Genomic DNA, 15,011 nt, shown 5'->3' with positions numbered 1-15,011 from the left:
ATCATCTCACACCAGTCAGAATGGCCATCATCAAGGAATCTAGAAACAATAAATGCTGGAGAGGGTGTGGAGAAAAGGGAACACTCTTGCACTGCTGGTGGGAATGTGAATTGGTACAGCCACTATGGAGAACGGTATGGAGGTTCCTTAAAAAACTACAAATAGAACTACCATATGACCCAGCAATCCCACTACTGGGCATATACCCTGAGAAAACCATAATTCCAAAAGAGACATGTACCAAAATGTTCATTGCAGCTCTATTCACAATAGCCCGGAGCTGGAAACAACCTAAGTGTCCATCATCGGATGAATGGATAAAGAAGATGTGGCACATATATACAATGGAATATTACTCAGCCATAAAAAGAAACGAAACTGAGCTATTTGTAATGAGGTGGATAGACCTAGAGTCTGTCATACAGAGTGAAGTTAGTCAGAAAGAGAAAGACAAATACCGTATGCTAACACATATATACGGAATTTAAAAAAAAAATGTCATGAAGAACCTAGGGGCAAAACGAGAATAAAGACACAGACCTACTTGAGAATGGACTTGAGGATATGGGGAGGGGGAAGGGTAAGCTGTGACAAAGCGAAAGAGAGGCATGGACATATATACACTACCAAACGTAAGGTAGATAGATAGTGGGAAGCAGCCGCAGAGCACAGGGAGATCAGCTCGGTGCTTTGTGACCGCCTGGAGGGGTGGGATGGGGAGGGTGGGAGGGAGGGAGATGCATGAGGGAAGGGATGTGGGAACAGATGTATATGTATGACTGATTCACTTTGTTATAAAGCAGAAACTAATTAAAAAAATAAATAAATAATTCAGAAAAATTCCTAATAGGCTTTGATCCATGGCAGAACTCAGTTTTAATGTCATACAATAAAAATTTCCTAAATCTAAGAAATAAAATGGAAATCTCTAACTACATTTTTGTGGTAAAGTGTACGCAACATAATATTTATAATTTTAATAATTTTTAAGTGTACACTTCATTGATATTAAGTACATTTACATTGCTGTGAAATCTTCACACTATCCATCTCTGGAAACCTTTTTCGTCATTCCAAATTGAAACTCTATACCCATTAAACAGTATCTCCTGATCCCTTGTTCCCCAGCCCATGGCAATCACTATTCTACTTTGTCTCTATGATTTGATTATTCTAGGTACTTCACTGAAGCAGAATCATACAATAGTTGTCCTTTTATGTCTGGCTTATTTCACATAGCACAATGTCTGCAAGATTCATCCATGTTGTAGCATGTGTCAGAATCTCATTCCTTTGTAAGGATGACTAATATTGCATTGTAGTTACACACCCATTTTATGTATCCATTCATCCATCAACAGGCATTAGGGTTGTTTCCACCTTATGACTATTGTGAAAAATACTGCTATGCATGTGGGTATGCAAATATCTGTTTGAGTCCCTGCTTTCAATTCTTTGGGGTATACACCCAGAAGTGGAATTGCTGAATCATATGATAATTTTATATTTTACTTTTTGAGGAACTGCCATACTGTGTCAATAGTAATTATACCATTTAAATTCCCACCCTTAATGTATGAAGATACTGTATTATTCAGGGTTCTCCAGAGAAAAAGAACCAACAGGATATGTATCATATATGTTATAGACAAACACAGACACACACACATACATTTATACACATACATGAGAAACAAAGAAAGAGACAGACAGAGACAGGAGCAGGTAGATAGGGGTAAAAAGAGAGAGAGGTCAATTTTAAGGAATTGGCTCATGTGACTGTAGAGGTACAAATATAAAATCTGCAGAGTAGGCTAGCAGGCTGGAGACCCAGGGAAGAGTTGCAGTCCAAGTTCAAAGCAGACTCTTGGTAAAATTTCTCCTTCCTTGAGGGAGGTCAGTCTTTGTTTTATTAAGGCCTTCAACTAATTGGATAATGCCCACCCACACCACAGATAATAATCTCCTTTACTAAAAGTCCACTGATTTAAATGTTAATCTCATTCATAAAACACCTTCACAGAAACATCTGAAATAATGTTTGACCAGATACCTGGGCACCACAGCCCAGCCAAGTTGACACATAAAGTTAACCATCAAAAGCCCACCCCTTGTCAACTTGGCATCCATATGCATCTCTTTAAATGATATTTAATCTCCAAATAAAGACAATAACAAGGTTATATTTCCATCTAACATGATACGATTATTCTGAGTACAACTGAAAATAACTTTCCCCAAGAGAGAATGTAAAGTCCTTGGGTGATGTTCAATTTTCTCTTCAATATTCCCTCATTAAATAAGATGATGTAAAGTTATCCATACTTAAACACTATGATATAAAATCAATACATCTTATGTTTCAAGATAGGGGCATGAGAGAAGAAAGAAAATGAAGATATTTGAAACACACACATTCATAACAAAATAATGAAGAAATACTCATAATAATTACAGTCTTAGTTGCTTTAACTGGTCATGTGGTCATAACTGGTAGTTATAATTACCTTCTTCTACTACCCATTCTGTATTTCTTTTTCTCTCAGCAAGTACCTCAGCTGGTCATGGTTCTTTACCTGGTGGGGTGACCCAAACTTTAATTCCTCAAGGGTCTGGGCCATTAGCAATCCTGCCAAAATTGGGTTGCTGTAGTTTTCCGTTCACCTTAATCACAGGGCATGATAATACTAAGAGATGCCCTAAGGGATCTCCTGTATTTCATGCAGACATACTATTTCTTATCTCCATTGTGGAATAACAGTCTAATTTCTCCTTGATGATCAGGATCAATCAAAATCTGAATTAGTTTACTAGGGATATGTCATGGTTAATTTTATGTGTCAACCTGACTGGGCCATGGGATGCCCAGATATATGGTCAAACATCATTCTGGCTGTGTCAGTGAGGGTGTTTTTGGATATGATTAACAGTTGCATCTGTAAACTGAATAAAGTGATTGCCCTCCCCAATATGGGTGGGTCTCATCCTATCAGCTGAAGTTCTAAAAAGAAAAAAAAAGCCTGATATTCCTCTGAGTAAGAGAAAATTCTTCCTGCCTGACTGACTTCAAACTGGGACACTGGGTTTTCACCAGCCTTTGGACTCGAACTGAAATATTGGCTCTTCCTTGGTCTTGAGCCTGTGGGCCTTGGGACCAGAACTCCACCTTTAGCTTTCCTGGTTCTCAGGCCTTCATACTCGAACTAGAACTAAACCATCAGATCTCGTGGCTCTCCAGTTTATTCTCTCAGCCGATATTGGGACTTATTCCTTATAATAAATCATGGATTTTATCATGAAAATATATATTATATATATAAAAACCTTGTTTATTTATAAATATATATATTTATTATAAGGACAGTGATATGTTAGTATGATATTTATTTATTATAAGGACGATGATTTACCATTAGGGTTCTCTGGAGAAACAGAACCAATAGGATGTATATATGTGTTCATATGTATATATGTGTTCAACAAATATTTACACTATAAACAACTGGCAAGGATATGACTAGGACTGAAATACTATCCTTGGGGAACTGACAACTAACTCTGATCCTGATATGCATGATGACCCCTCTCCCCTGCCTTGGCCCTTCCACAAATGTATAGCTTTAAAAGGCTTTGTGACCACCTAGAGGGGAGGGATAGGGAGGGTGGGAGGGAGTGAGACGCAAGAGGGAAGGGATATGAGAACAGATGTATATGTATAACTGATTGACTTTGTTATAAAGCAGAAACTAATAAAAAAATAAAATAAAAAAAGGATATAAGACATACAAAGGAGTGTCTTGACTAAAGGTAAAGGATGAAAATGAAGCCGAAATGTACGTTTTTTGTGACCTGAAATACTGATTGAAACTGAGCTACACAGGCTTGGGGAGAGAGGAAAGAAAGAAAATGAAGAGAGGAAAATGGGATTTTAAATATCTGCAACTCAAGGCACTATACCTGATGAATAGAAAATAAAAATAAAACAGACAAAACACAGTGCACATGATACTTATTATTAAAGGGCATGAGAAAAAGGAACCTTCATAGGCAGAGTGATCAGATGTTTTCTGTAACCAGGAAAGCCTTGGACAAGGTTTTGGAAGGAGAATTTAATGGTATCTCAAAACTTGAGCAACTTCATGTAGTCCTTGTGCCTAATTATATAAACTAACACTAAAATTAATCATTGACGTGTAACATATTCCCTCCTCTGTCAGTTTTCTAAAAACCAGAAAATACTTCACCCATATATGAAAATTAAGATGAGAAATGAAAAACAAGTAGGAGCAAGAAAAAACAAATAAAAGAGCATATAGGTAAGGCATTATACAATGTGGCAAGACAGACTGTTTCTGCACCCTAGACATTTCCTGTTCATATCAAAAACATGGGCTACATCTGTTTTTTTTTACATTTCATAGCTGTTTTCAATGGATTAGCCAAATTCCTTTTTTTAGTGTCTTTATGCAAAACCCCAGGCTGGAGAGATGGGATTTGGTCACACCCAATGACAAGTCAACAGGAATTTCCTGTTTATTTTGTTTCAGCTTGGGTGATGTCTGTCAATTAAATAATCAAGCAGCAATGCGTGGATTATATTATCATTTTTTTCCATAAAGGTAGGAAATATTATCATTCCCCATGTTTTTCTTCATTAGTGTGTGCTTGTCAAAAGTAATTTAATAAAATTTATTTTAGGGGGAAATGGTAAATCTATAATTCAGTGTGTCAGGATCTAACAAATCACCCCATGAATGAAGATAAAAAGGAAAGACAGTCCCAAACTGGATCTTCTCGAATCAGTAAAACTTGCTCTACATTTTCATTTAAAAAGATGTTCATTTTTAATTTCCATTGTATTTTAGCTATAATGGTTGCCCTTAAATCTTATTTTTGGTCCTAGTTTCCAGTTCTTCGTCCTGCAAAATGGTGGCAAGATATATGCAAATACCCTTTGAAATGTAATGTAAATAAATAAATAAGCTGCAATATAGATCATTACCAATAGGCATTGCATAGATTTTTATTTGCTTGGCAGTTTTATCTAGCATACTCCTGTTTACTGAACCAGCTGGTAACCATAACAAAAATGGGTACTTCTTTTAAATATCTAGTTCTCTGAGGCATTCAAAAGAAGTAAAAGAAGGACTATGAAAAAAATCGGCACTTGCTTTTTTTCCAGGCAAGTGAAATGCACAAACATTCTGAGGTCTTAAAGTCTGAGTCACTATATATAACTAAATCAGGCAGCCATAGCTCTAAGAACTCTGGGCTCTTGACTGAATAGTATAGGGTAGTTATCTTTATGGCATTACCAGGTATCTTGGTCTATATGAGTAAAAGTTTCCATTTTGTGTTTCCCTGGTGGCGCAGTGGTTGAGAGTCCACCTGCTGATGCAGGGGACGCAGGTTTGCGGCCCGGTCTGGGAAGATCCCACATGCCGCGGAGCGGCTGGGCCTGTGAGCCATGGCTGCTGAGCCTGCACGTCCGGAGCCTGTGCTTCTCAATGGGAGAGGCCACAACAGTGAGAGGCCCGCGTACCACGAAAATAAATAAATAAATAAATAAAACTAAGTAAATAAAAGTTTCCATTTCATTGATATCTCTAGAGATAACCACTGTACTGCTAATTTTAAGGTTGCAGAGGACAGAGACCTTATTTTAACTTCTGTAATTTTCAGATCCTTCCCCACTGCATTATGGAATACACTCAATATGGCTTTTTTTTTTGGACAAATTAACTATTAAAATATTGCCTTGGGCTTCCCTGGTGGCGCAGTGGTTGGGAGTCTGCCTGCCGATGTAGGGGACACGGGTTCGGGCCCTGGTCTGGGAGGGTCCCACGTGCCGCGGGGCGACTGGGCCCGTGAGCCACGACTACTGAGCCTGCGCGTCTGGAGCCTGTGCTCCGCAACGGGAGAGGCTGCGATAGTGAGAGGCCCGCGCACCGTGATGAGGAGTGGCCCCCACCTGCCGCAACTGGAGAAGGCCCTCACGCAGAAACGAAGACCCAACACAGCCAAGGATAGATGAATAAATAAATAACTAAATAAATAAGACCACATAAAAAAAATTGCCTTATATTAAACATATACGCCATCAAAGAGATGTAGTAATTAAGGATAATTGAAAGTAAGAATGAAGAAATATTTTTCAGAAAGCCAGACCTATATTGACACTTTTCTGTTTCTACAACAGCTCAGTTGAAAACCTTTCTTTTTGTCAGAATCATAAACCTGTTTTGCACTTCTATGGCTCTGGTGTTGTAACAGTTTCTGTACCCATTAACAGCTTATAACAGCCATTTTTTTGCTCCTTGAGACAGAGTAGTACCTTTATTTCCAGTTTCTCCTTTTTCATTTCAGGTTTTCCTCTCTAGAACAACTACACTCTTTATCCAACACTGTCTTTCTCTAATACCAGCTAAGCCAAAACCAGGAAAATCATATTATTTTATGTCTTTACCAGAAATGAACTTTCCTTCTTCCAAATCAGAAACTTAAAAAATAAGGACATAAAAGGAATCCAAACTGGAAAGGAAGAAGTAAAACTATTTGCAGATGACATGATAATATACATAGAAAGTCCTAAAGACACCACCAGAAAACTATTAGAGCTCATTAATGATTTCAGTAAAGTTGCAGGATACAAAATTAATACACAGAAATCTGTTGCATTTCTATACACTAACAACAAAATATCAGAAACAGAACTTAAGGAAACAATCTCATTTACCATCGCATCAAAAAGAATAAAATACCTAGGAATAAACCTAACTAAGGAGGCAAAGACCTGTACTTTGAAAACTATAAAATGCTGATGAAGGAAATTGAAGACAACACAAATAGATGGAAAAATGCACCATGTTTTGGGATTGGGGAAATCAATATTGTTAAAATGACCATACTACCCAAGGTAATCTACAGATTCAGTGCAATACCTATCAAATTACCAAGAGCAATTTTCAGAGCTAGAATAATTTTAAAATTTGTATGGAAATAAAAAAGACCCCGAATAGTCAAAACAGTCTTGAGAAAGAAGAATGGAGCTAGAGGAATCATGCTTCCTGACTTCAGACTATACTACAAAGCTATAGTAATCAAAACAGTACAGTACTGGCACAAAAAACAGACACATAGATCAATGGAACAGGATAGAAAGCCCAGAAATAAGCCCATGCACTTACTGTCAATTAATCTATGACAAAGGAGGCAAGGTTATACAATCAAGGAAAGAGTCTCTTCAATAAGTACTGCTGGGAAAACAGAACAGCTATACGTAAAAATATGAAATTAGAACATTCTCTAACACCACATATAAAAATAAACTCAAAATGGATTAAATACCTAAATGTAAGACCAGATACTATAAAACTCCTAGAGGAAAACATAGGCAAACACTCTTTGACATAAATTGCAGCAATATTTTTTGGACCCATCTCCTAGAGTAATGGAAATAAAAGCAAAAATAAACAAATGGGACCTAATTAAACTTAAAAGTTTTTGCACAGCAAAGGAAACCATAAACAAAAATCAACTTATGGAATGGGAGAAAATATTTGCAAAGGATGTGACCAACAAGGGCTTAATTTCCAAAATATACAAACAGTTCATACAGCTAAATATCAAAAAATCAAACAACCTAATCCAAAAATGGACAGAAGACCTAAATAGACATTTCTCCAAAGAAGACATACAGATGGCCAAGAGGTACATGAAAAGATGCTCAACATCACTACTTATTAGAGAAATGCAAATCAAAACTACAGTGAGGTACCACTTCACACCAGTCAGAATGGCCATCATCAAAAAGTCGACAAACGATAAATGTCAGAGAGGATGTGGAGAAAATGGAACCCTCCTACACTGTTGGTGGGAATATAAATTGGTGCAGCCACTATGGAGAACAGTATGGAGGTTCCTTAAAAACTAAAAATAGAGTTACCATATGATCCAGCAATCCCACTCCTGGGCATATATCTGGAAAAGATGAAAACACTAATTTGAAAAGATATATGCACCCCAATGTTCATAGCAGCACTATTTACAATAGCCAAGACATGGAAGCAAACTAAATGTCCATCAACAGATGAATCGATAAAGAAGATGTTGTGTATATATACATAATGGAATATTACTCAGCCATTAAAAAGAATGAAATAACATCATTTGCAGCAAAATGGATGGACCTAGAGATCATCATACTAAGTGATGTAAGTCAGAGAAAGACAAATATCATATGATATCACATGTATGGAATCTTAAAAAAATGATACAAATGAACTTATTTACAAAACAGAAATAGACTCACAGACATAAAAAAAAAATTGTTACCAAAGGGGAAAGGCGGGGGAGGGATAAATTAGGAGTTTGTGATTAACAGATACACACTACTATATATAAAATAGGATAAACAACTAGGACATATAGCACAGGGAACTATATTTAATATCTTGTAACAACCTATAATGGAAAATAACCTGGAAAATATATATATACATATATATATACATATATATATATATGTATATATATATATATGTATGTATGTATAGCTGAATCACTTTGTTGTACACCTGAAACTACACTGTAACTCAACTATACTTCAATTAATAAGGACAATACATATTCACAGTTAAATAACACTTCACAATTTAGAAAATATAATGCAATGACTCTTTTAAGACAGTCTGATAAGAACCATACAACTCCCCTGGTATGTCCCTCTCAATATGACAAAGATTACATAGGTGATCATGCTACTATCTTAGCCAGTTTTATTCTTTATTTTATACCTCTCACTCTACAGTTTTTCACTGTCCCACACTTTTTGCATGAACAATTTATATGGATTTGAATTTCAACACTAAAACTTGTGACACTTTTGAAACATTTTTTCAGGCTAAAGCAACTCTCTACTTAAAAGGCTTGGTCTTTTATTTTTCTACATTAGAGACCACTAAATATTTTTTAACTAACTTAAAACAACTGTGGTAAAGAGTGGAATGGAGAAGAGTTCAGGTAATACATTTTCATCATCCTCCTTCTCATCATCATCAACATCATCATCACCATCCACCATCACCATCCATTGCCCAGACTACAGAAATGGCCTCCTAAATAAACCATCTCCCTGTTTCTACTTGTGCCGTCCCTTAGACAATCCTTCACACAGCAAACAAAGTAAATCTTTTTAAAAAAGCATTACTAAGGTTACATGACTGCCCTGCTCAAAATGGCCCAATAGCTGTGCCCTACCTTTCTTTCCAACATCATCTCCTACCACTCTCTCACTTGTTCACTTTACTCTAGTTACACTGGTCTTGAATAAGTCAAGCTCATTCTCATCTCTGGATCATTGTACTTATTCTGTCCTCTACCTAAGGGCATTTTTCACTGATCTTTGCATGACTTGCTCTTTGACACAAATGCTATCTAAAATAATGTATGAATCCATGCTTATATATATTAAAATATCCACTGACTCTACATTTTTTTCTTCACAGCATTAGCATTACCTCACATCATGTATTTATTATCTATCTATCCAACTAAAATATAAGCTTCTTGTAGCACTAGACCTTGTCTTTTCTTCACTGTATTGCTAGCACCTGGTAAAGTGCCTAATGTATTAAAAAGTATTCAATGAGTATTTACTGACTAAGGGAGTGAATGAATTAATGATGAAAAGAACATGGGTACTAGCTTTGACTCATAATTCTCAGTGATTTCTATATACACATTAATGATCCTTCTAATATCACGACTTCTTTATTTCTTAACATCATTTCCTCCAATGATCTTGTCCTCCAACCTACCTCAGCTGCCCAGTCCCACAGATATAACCCTAGATTTTGTCATTACCACTAACTACAATGCCTCCATAATCTCAGATTCACATATGCACACCTCTAACCACAATATTCTATCTTTCCAGCTTATTCCCACTAGTACCTCAACAATAACAAGCATTTTATCTTCCTGGGGCTCAAAATGTCTCTATCCTACCATCTTTTCACAATCTCTCACCATCAAATCCTCATTCCCCTCCTTATCCCATTTAAATACCATGGTCTAAAATAAATAAATAAATACATACATACATACATACATACATACATACATACATATTATGGTCTGTTGCTTTCCAACTTCATTGCAAACACTCTCAAATCCCTTGTTTCCTTCTCTCTCTACCATGATGATGGGGAAAAAAACATAATTCTGTACCTACTCTATGCTATGCCGGCAATTGGACATGGCTGGAGAAAAACAGAACCATGACAGCTCATCTCATCTTCAATGTATGATATAAAGCCTCAAGCAGGTCATTAGTACTGCTTTGTAATCTAAGTACATTTTGCTAACTAATTTACTCTTCCACTGTCCATGAAGATTAAATCACACCTTCTGCTTTCTCTTTTAAACCTCTAATATTTCTATTCCCACCCTTACTCTCAGCTGATGGCCTTGTCTTATTTCCCACTTTGGATCTTTCCCATCAGCATACAAACGTTCTGCAATATCTCACTTTCTACTACATATTGCAGTATGGCCTTCAGCATACATACTGCTCTGTGCTTCTGTTTCCTCACTAATAGCTATATCTGTGTGTGTGTGGTGTGTGTGTGTGCGTGTGTGTGTGTGTGTGTGTGTAAGAATTAAATGAGTTAGATAGGCAAAGCTCTTAGAACTATACCTGGGGCTTGGTAAGTGTTGTACCAGTATTATTATTCTATGAGTACTATTACTATTATTATTTTTAAAAGTCCCACTTGATCTCACATTCCCCTTCAGTAACTGCCCCCTTTTGCTGCTCCTCCTCACAGCAAATTCTCAATTTGCCAACACTTGTTATCTTTACTGCCTCTCCTCCCATTTTAACTTTTTATGCTGATGTAAAACTTACCAGAAAGTTGCAAGATGAGTACAAAGAAGCCCTTTGTCTCTTCTACCCTTACCTAGATTCGCCAGTTGTTACCATTTTGTCACATTTGCTTTATCATTCTTTCTAACATATAATATATATACACATACATATATACATACTTTTTCCCAAACAACCATTAAAGAGTAAGTTACCAACATTATGTTTTTTCCAAAAATACTTCAGTGTGCATTTCCTAGGAACAAAGACATTCTCTTATATAAGTACAATACAATTATCAGAAAAATTAAGGTTAACATTATGAAATACTACTTCCTAATCCAAATTTTGCCAATCAACTCACTAATGTCTTTTACAGGTATTTGTTTTTTCCATTCAAGATCCAATTCTAGATCATGCATTGCATTTAGTTATGTCTTTTAGTCTTCTTTAATCTGGAACACTTCTTCAGCCTCACTTAATCTTTATTCACCTTTGCATATTTAAAGAGTACAGGCTAGCTATTTTGTAAAATTTGGTTGGTTTTGGGGTTTTCTGATGATTCCTTTTGATGAGATCCATGTTATGCAATGTTGGCAACAGTACCACTCTTTTTTTAACCTTCATTTATTCTTTTCCTGACAGTCTTCAACTGCTTTTTTTTTAAGTTTTTATTGAAATATAGTTGATTGACAATGTTCTGTTAGTTTCAAGTGTACAACAAAATGATTCAGTTATACATATGTATATCTATATCTATTCTTTAGATTCTTTTCCATTATAGGTTATTTATTGCAAGTTGAGTGGAGTTCCCTGTGCTATACAGTAGGTCCCTGTTGTTTATCTGTTTTATATATAGCAGTGTCAAAGGAATGAAAGAAAACAAACATCTTTCAACCTAGAAGTCTCTACCTAGGAAAAATAACATTAAAAATGTTGCTGGGTTTATAAATTAGCCTAGTTTGTATTCCTGTTTACCTATTCCTTACCTTAGAATTATGTGGTAAACCACACATGGAACAAATGTGGTTTCTTTTGCCAGCAGCTTTGTTCAAGAGAATTGAGACTATATAAGTGGGTAAAACTGAATTTTAATATACAGATGGAAAAGATGAAATGGAAGTTAAAAGTCATAAAAATAAAAAATAGTCATGAAAATATTGAACAACATTCAAAGGGGGCCACTTTTTGTTCCATAACCATATGACCTATTTCAAAAATAATAACAAGATCCTTGAATCAAGTTAGCTATAAACAATGCTGACACAGCACTTCACATACAGAAACTGAATGCTACAACGTGAGGCCATTGTTGATTGAGTGTGGGGTAAAGGAACAGTCCCAATAAACTATCAAGCACGACTGCAAAAACATGATCATTCAGTGTAGCAGGTCATTTTTGTTGATTTCACTCACAAGGGAAATTGCTATTTCTGACATTATAAGGCAAAGAAACAGCTTCAGTCAGTGACAGGTTCTATTGATGGTAACGAAAGCCATAGAGACAGTCATTGTCAGTGTACAGCATAGATAGTGCTGCCTGTTTATGGAAGTGTCTTTATTCCTTTCAACAACATCTATTATGCTTTTGCTGTGACCATTGTAGGAAAAAATGATAAACTTGAGGTAAGCCAATGGAGGAAGTAATTATATGTAATCTCATAATATGAGTTAATCACTGTAGGCATTTGGTATATTCCTTTGAGAATATTTTCTATTATAGAGCACTTGTTAAACTCCAGGTGCTAATTAGATAATTTAATCTTCAAAATAATACTATGAGATAAGTGTGATTATTAACCCCATTTTCAAACAATGAGAATGAGGAAAAGAGAGGTTAAATACATGGCCAAAGTCAGACAGATGGCAAATACATACTGTTTTACATCCTGCTTTGTGTCAATATATCATGAAAAACTTTCAACGATATTTAATATTCTTTTTAAGTTTTAAAATCATTTCTCTATTAGAAAAGTATCAGAATGGACCAATCTGTAAAGTAAGTAAAAACAGGAGTGGTGTATTTGGACCGTTGCATAGGGATCTAAAGGACCTGGCAACCTGTTTTCGTTCCCTTTGTTGGAAACCTTTTAAATCAGGGGTCCCCAACCCCGTCCCTCACCCGGCCACACAGCAGGAGGTGAGCGGCGGGCTGGCGAGCGATTGAAGCTTCATCTGCCGCTCCCCATTGCATCACTCGCCTTACTGCCTGAACCATCCTCCTGGCCCTTGGTCAGTGGAAAAAATGTCTTCCACGAAACTGGTCCCTGGTGCCAGAAAGGTTGAGGACCGCTGTCTTAAATCATATTGAGGAATCTGTAAGTCTTCACAGAGCAGACTGAAAATTCTTTCCTGCCACATCATATTTAAGGGCCACATAGTTTCTATTAAATAGATAGCCATCATTTATTGATACTTACTTTTAAACACCATATTATTGGACATTCAGATTGCTTCGAGCACAGTAGCTTGAAATACAGTCTATTTCTGAGATGATTTTGTCTTTCTCTTTGATTTCTTTCATGAGTTCAATCAACCATCATTTCATTTCTTCCTGTTCCTTATCCATTTCTATTTGTAGTTTTTGAATCTCACCTTCTAGGTACGTTTTCATTTCTCCAAGTGACTGAGGATATTAACTTCAGTTTGAAGTATTTTTATATAATTTCCTTTTACTTTATGGTTGTTTACTTGGGGGAGGTAGGGTCACCACCTGAAATGTTTTGACTCAGTTTCTGGTTTATTATTACAGTAAGTTTTATAGATACAAATTGATTTCACATATTCATTTTATAGGCAGAGATGGATGTTTGGGGTGGTTTATAAGATTTCTAATTCAAAAGTGTCCCTTTCTTAAATACAGCAAACGCAAATTCTTTAGTGAGTAGTTTTGAATTTTTTGTTGTTGGTGGTGGTGAGAGTGATGAGGGGATAAGTTGTGTTCTCTAATTATATGGTTGTTTTGTTTTTAGGACTCTAACTTTTCCCCTTCTATTTTCTCTCTTTTAACTTCCTGTCTTCTAAAAGCATCTTCCCTTTCCCTTTATTCTCTTCATGCCCAGTGTTAAGGCCTGCTGAGATACGAGTCTTACACAATTCCAAGGTCAGTTCTCTTGCTCACCTAATATCTTTTCAGTTTTTTCACACTTTTGGTGGACTTCCTTATTCTGGGAGTGAGTTTAGCTTTACTTTTCTCTTTTCCACATAATTTTTCCAGACGCTCCTCACTCTCTGAAAAGACTTTCAGTAGGAGACTGAGAGATGTTTGCTGACTAAATGGTTATTTTTCTATTTTCAGGTAATTTGAAGTAAAGAGTATTCTCTGTCTTCTAGCTATTCTAAAGGTCTGGCTTACGTGTGGTTTTATTTGCTCTTTTGTTTGATGTCTATATTTTATTGGAGGATGTATAGAATAACACAAACTTAGGTGGCAGCCTTTTTCTTAGGGTTATCCAGGATTCAGAGTATTTTAAAAATCAATCATATACAGTCATGTCAGAATGTAAAAGATACCATATGGGAGCTGTTGGCCAATCACTTTAGCAATTATATGACATATGATAATTATATTTACTACAATTATATTAACACAAATATCACCTGCATCTGCAAAGTTGATGTCTTTACAACTTTGTCTTTCTATACAACCTACCCTAACACTCTCTAATCCTAAATTAACACTAAAATTTGCTTTTCTTTTTTTTAAAATAAATTTATTTATTTATTTATTTTTATTCTTGGCTGCGTTGGGTCTTTGTTGCTGTGCACAGGCTTTCTCTAGTTGTGGCAAGCGGGGGCTACTCTTGGTTGAGGTGTGTGGTCTTCTCATTGTGGTGGCTTCTCCTTTTGCAGAGCATGGGCTCTAGGTGCGCAGGCTCAGTAGTTGTGGCACACGGGCTTAGCTGCTTCGTGGCATGTGGGATCTTCCCAGACCAGGGCTCAAATCCATGTCCCCTGTATTGGCAGGTGGATTCTTAACCACTGTGCCACCAGGGAAGTTCTAAAATTTGCTTTTCTATCTCTTGTCACAGAATTGTTAAAGAGTTACTAAGGAAAATTGCATAACTACTCTCCACTGCTTGTGACCTAGCATCAATTTTGCAGAAGGAGAATGAGACTGTAAGTGATCAACTTTCTCAACATG

The sequence above is a fragment of the Mesoplodon bidens genome, assembly GCF_964165515.1.
Source record: "Mesoplodon bidens genome assembly, chromosome: X".
Classification (NCBI taxonomy): domain Eukaryota; kingdom Metazoa; phylum Chordata; class Mammalia; order Artiodactyla; family Ziphiidae; genus Mesoplodon; species Mesoplodon bidens.
Note: the sequence above shows the minus strand (reverse complement) of the source record.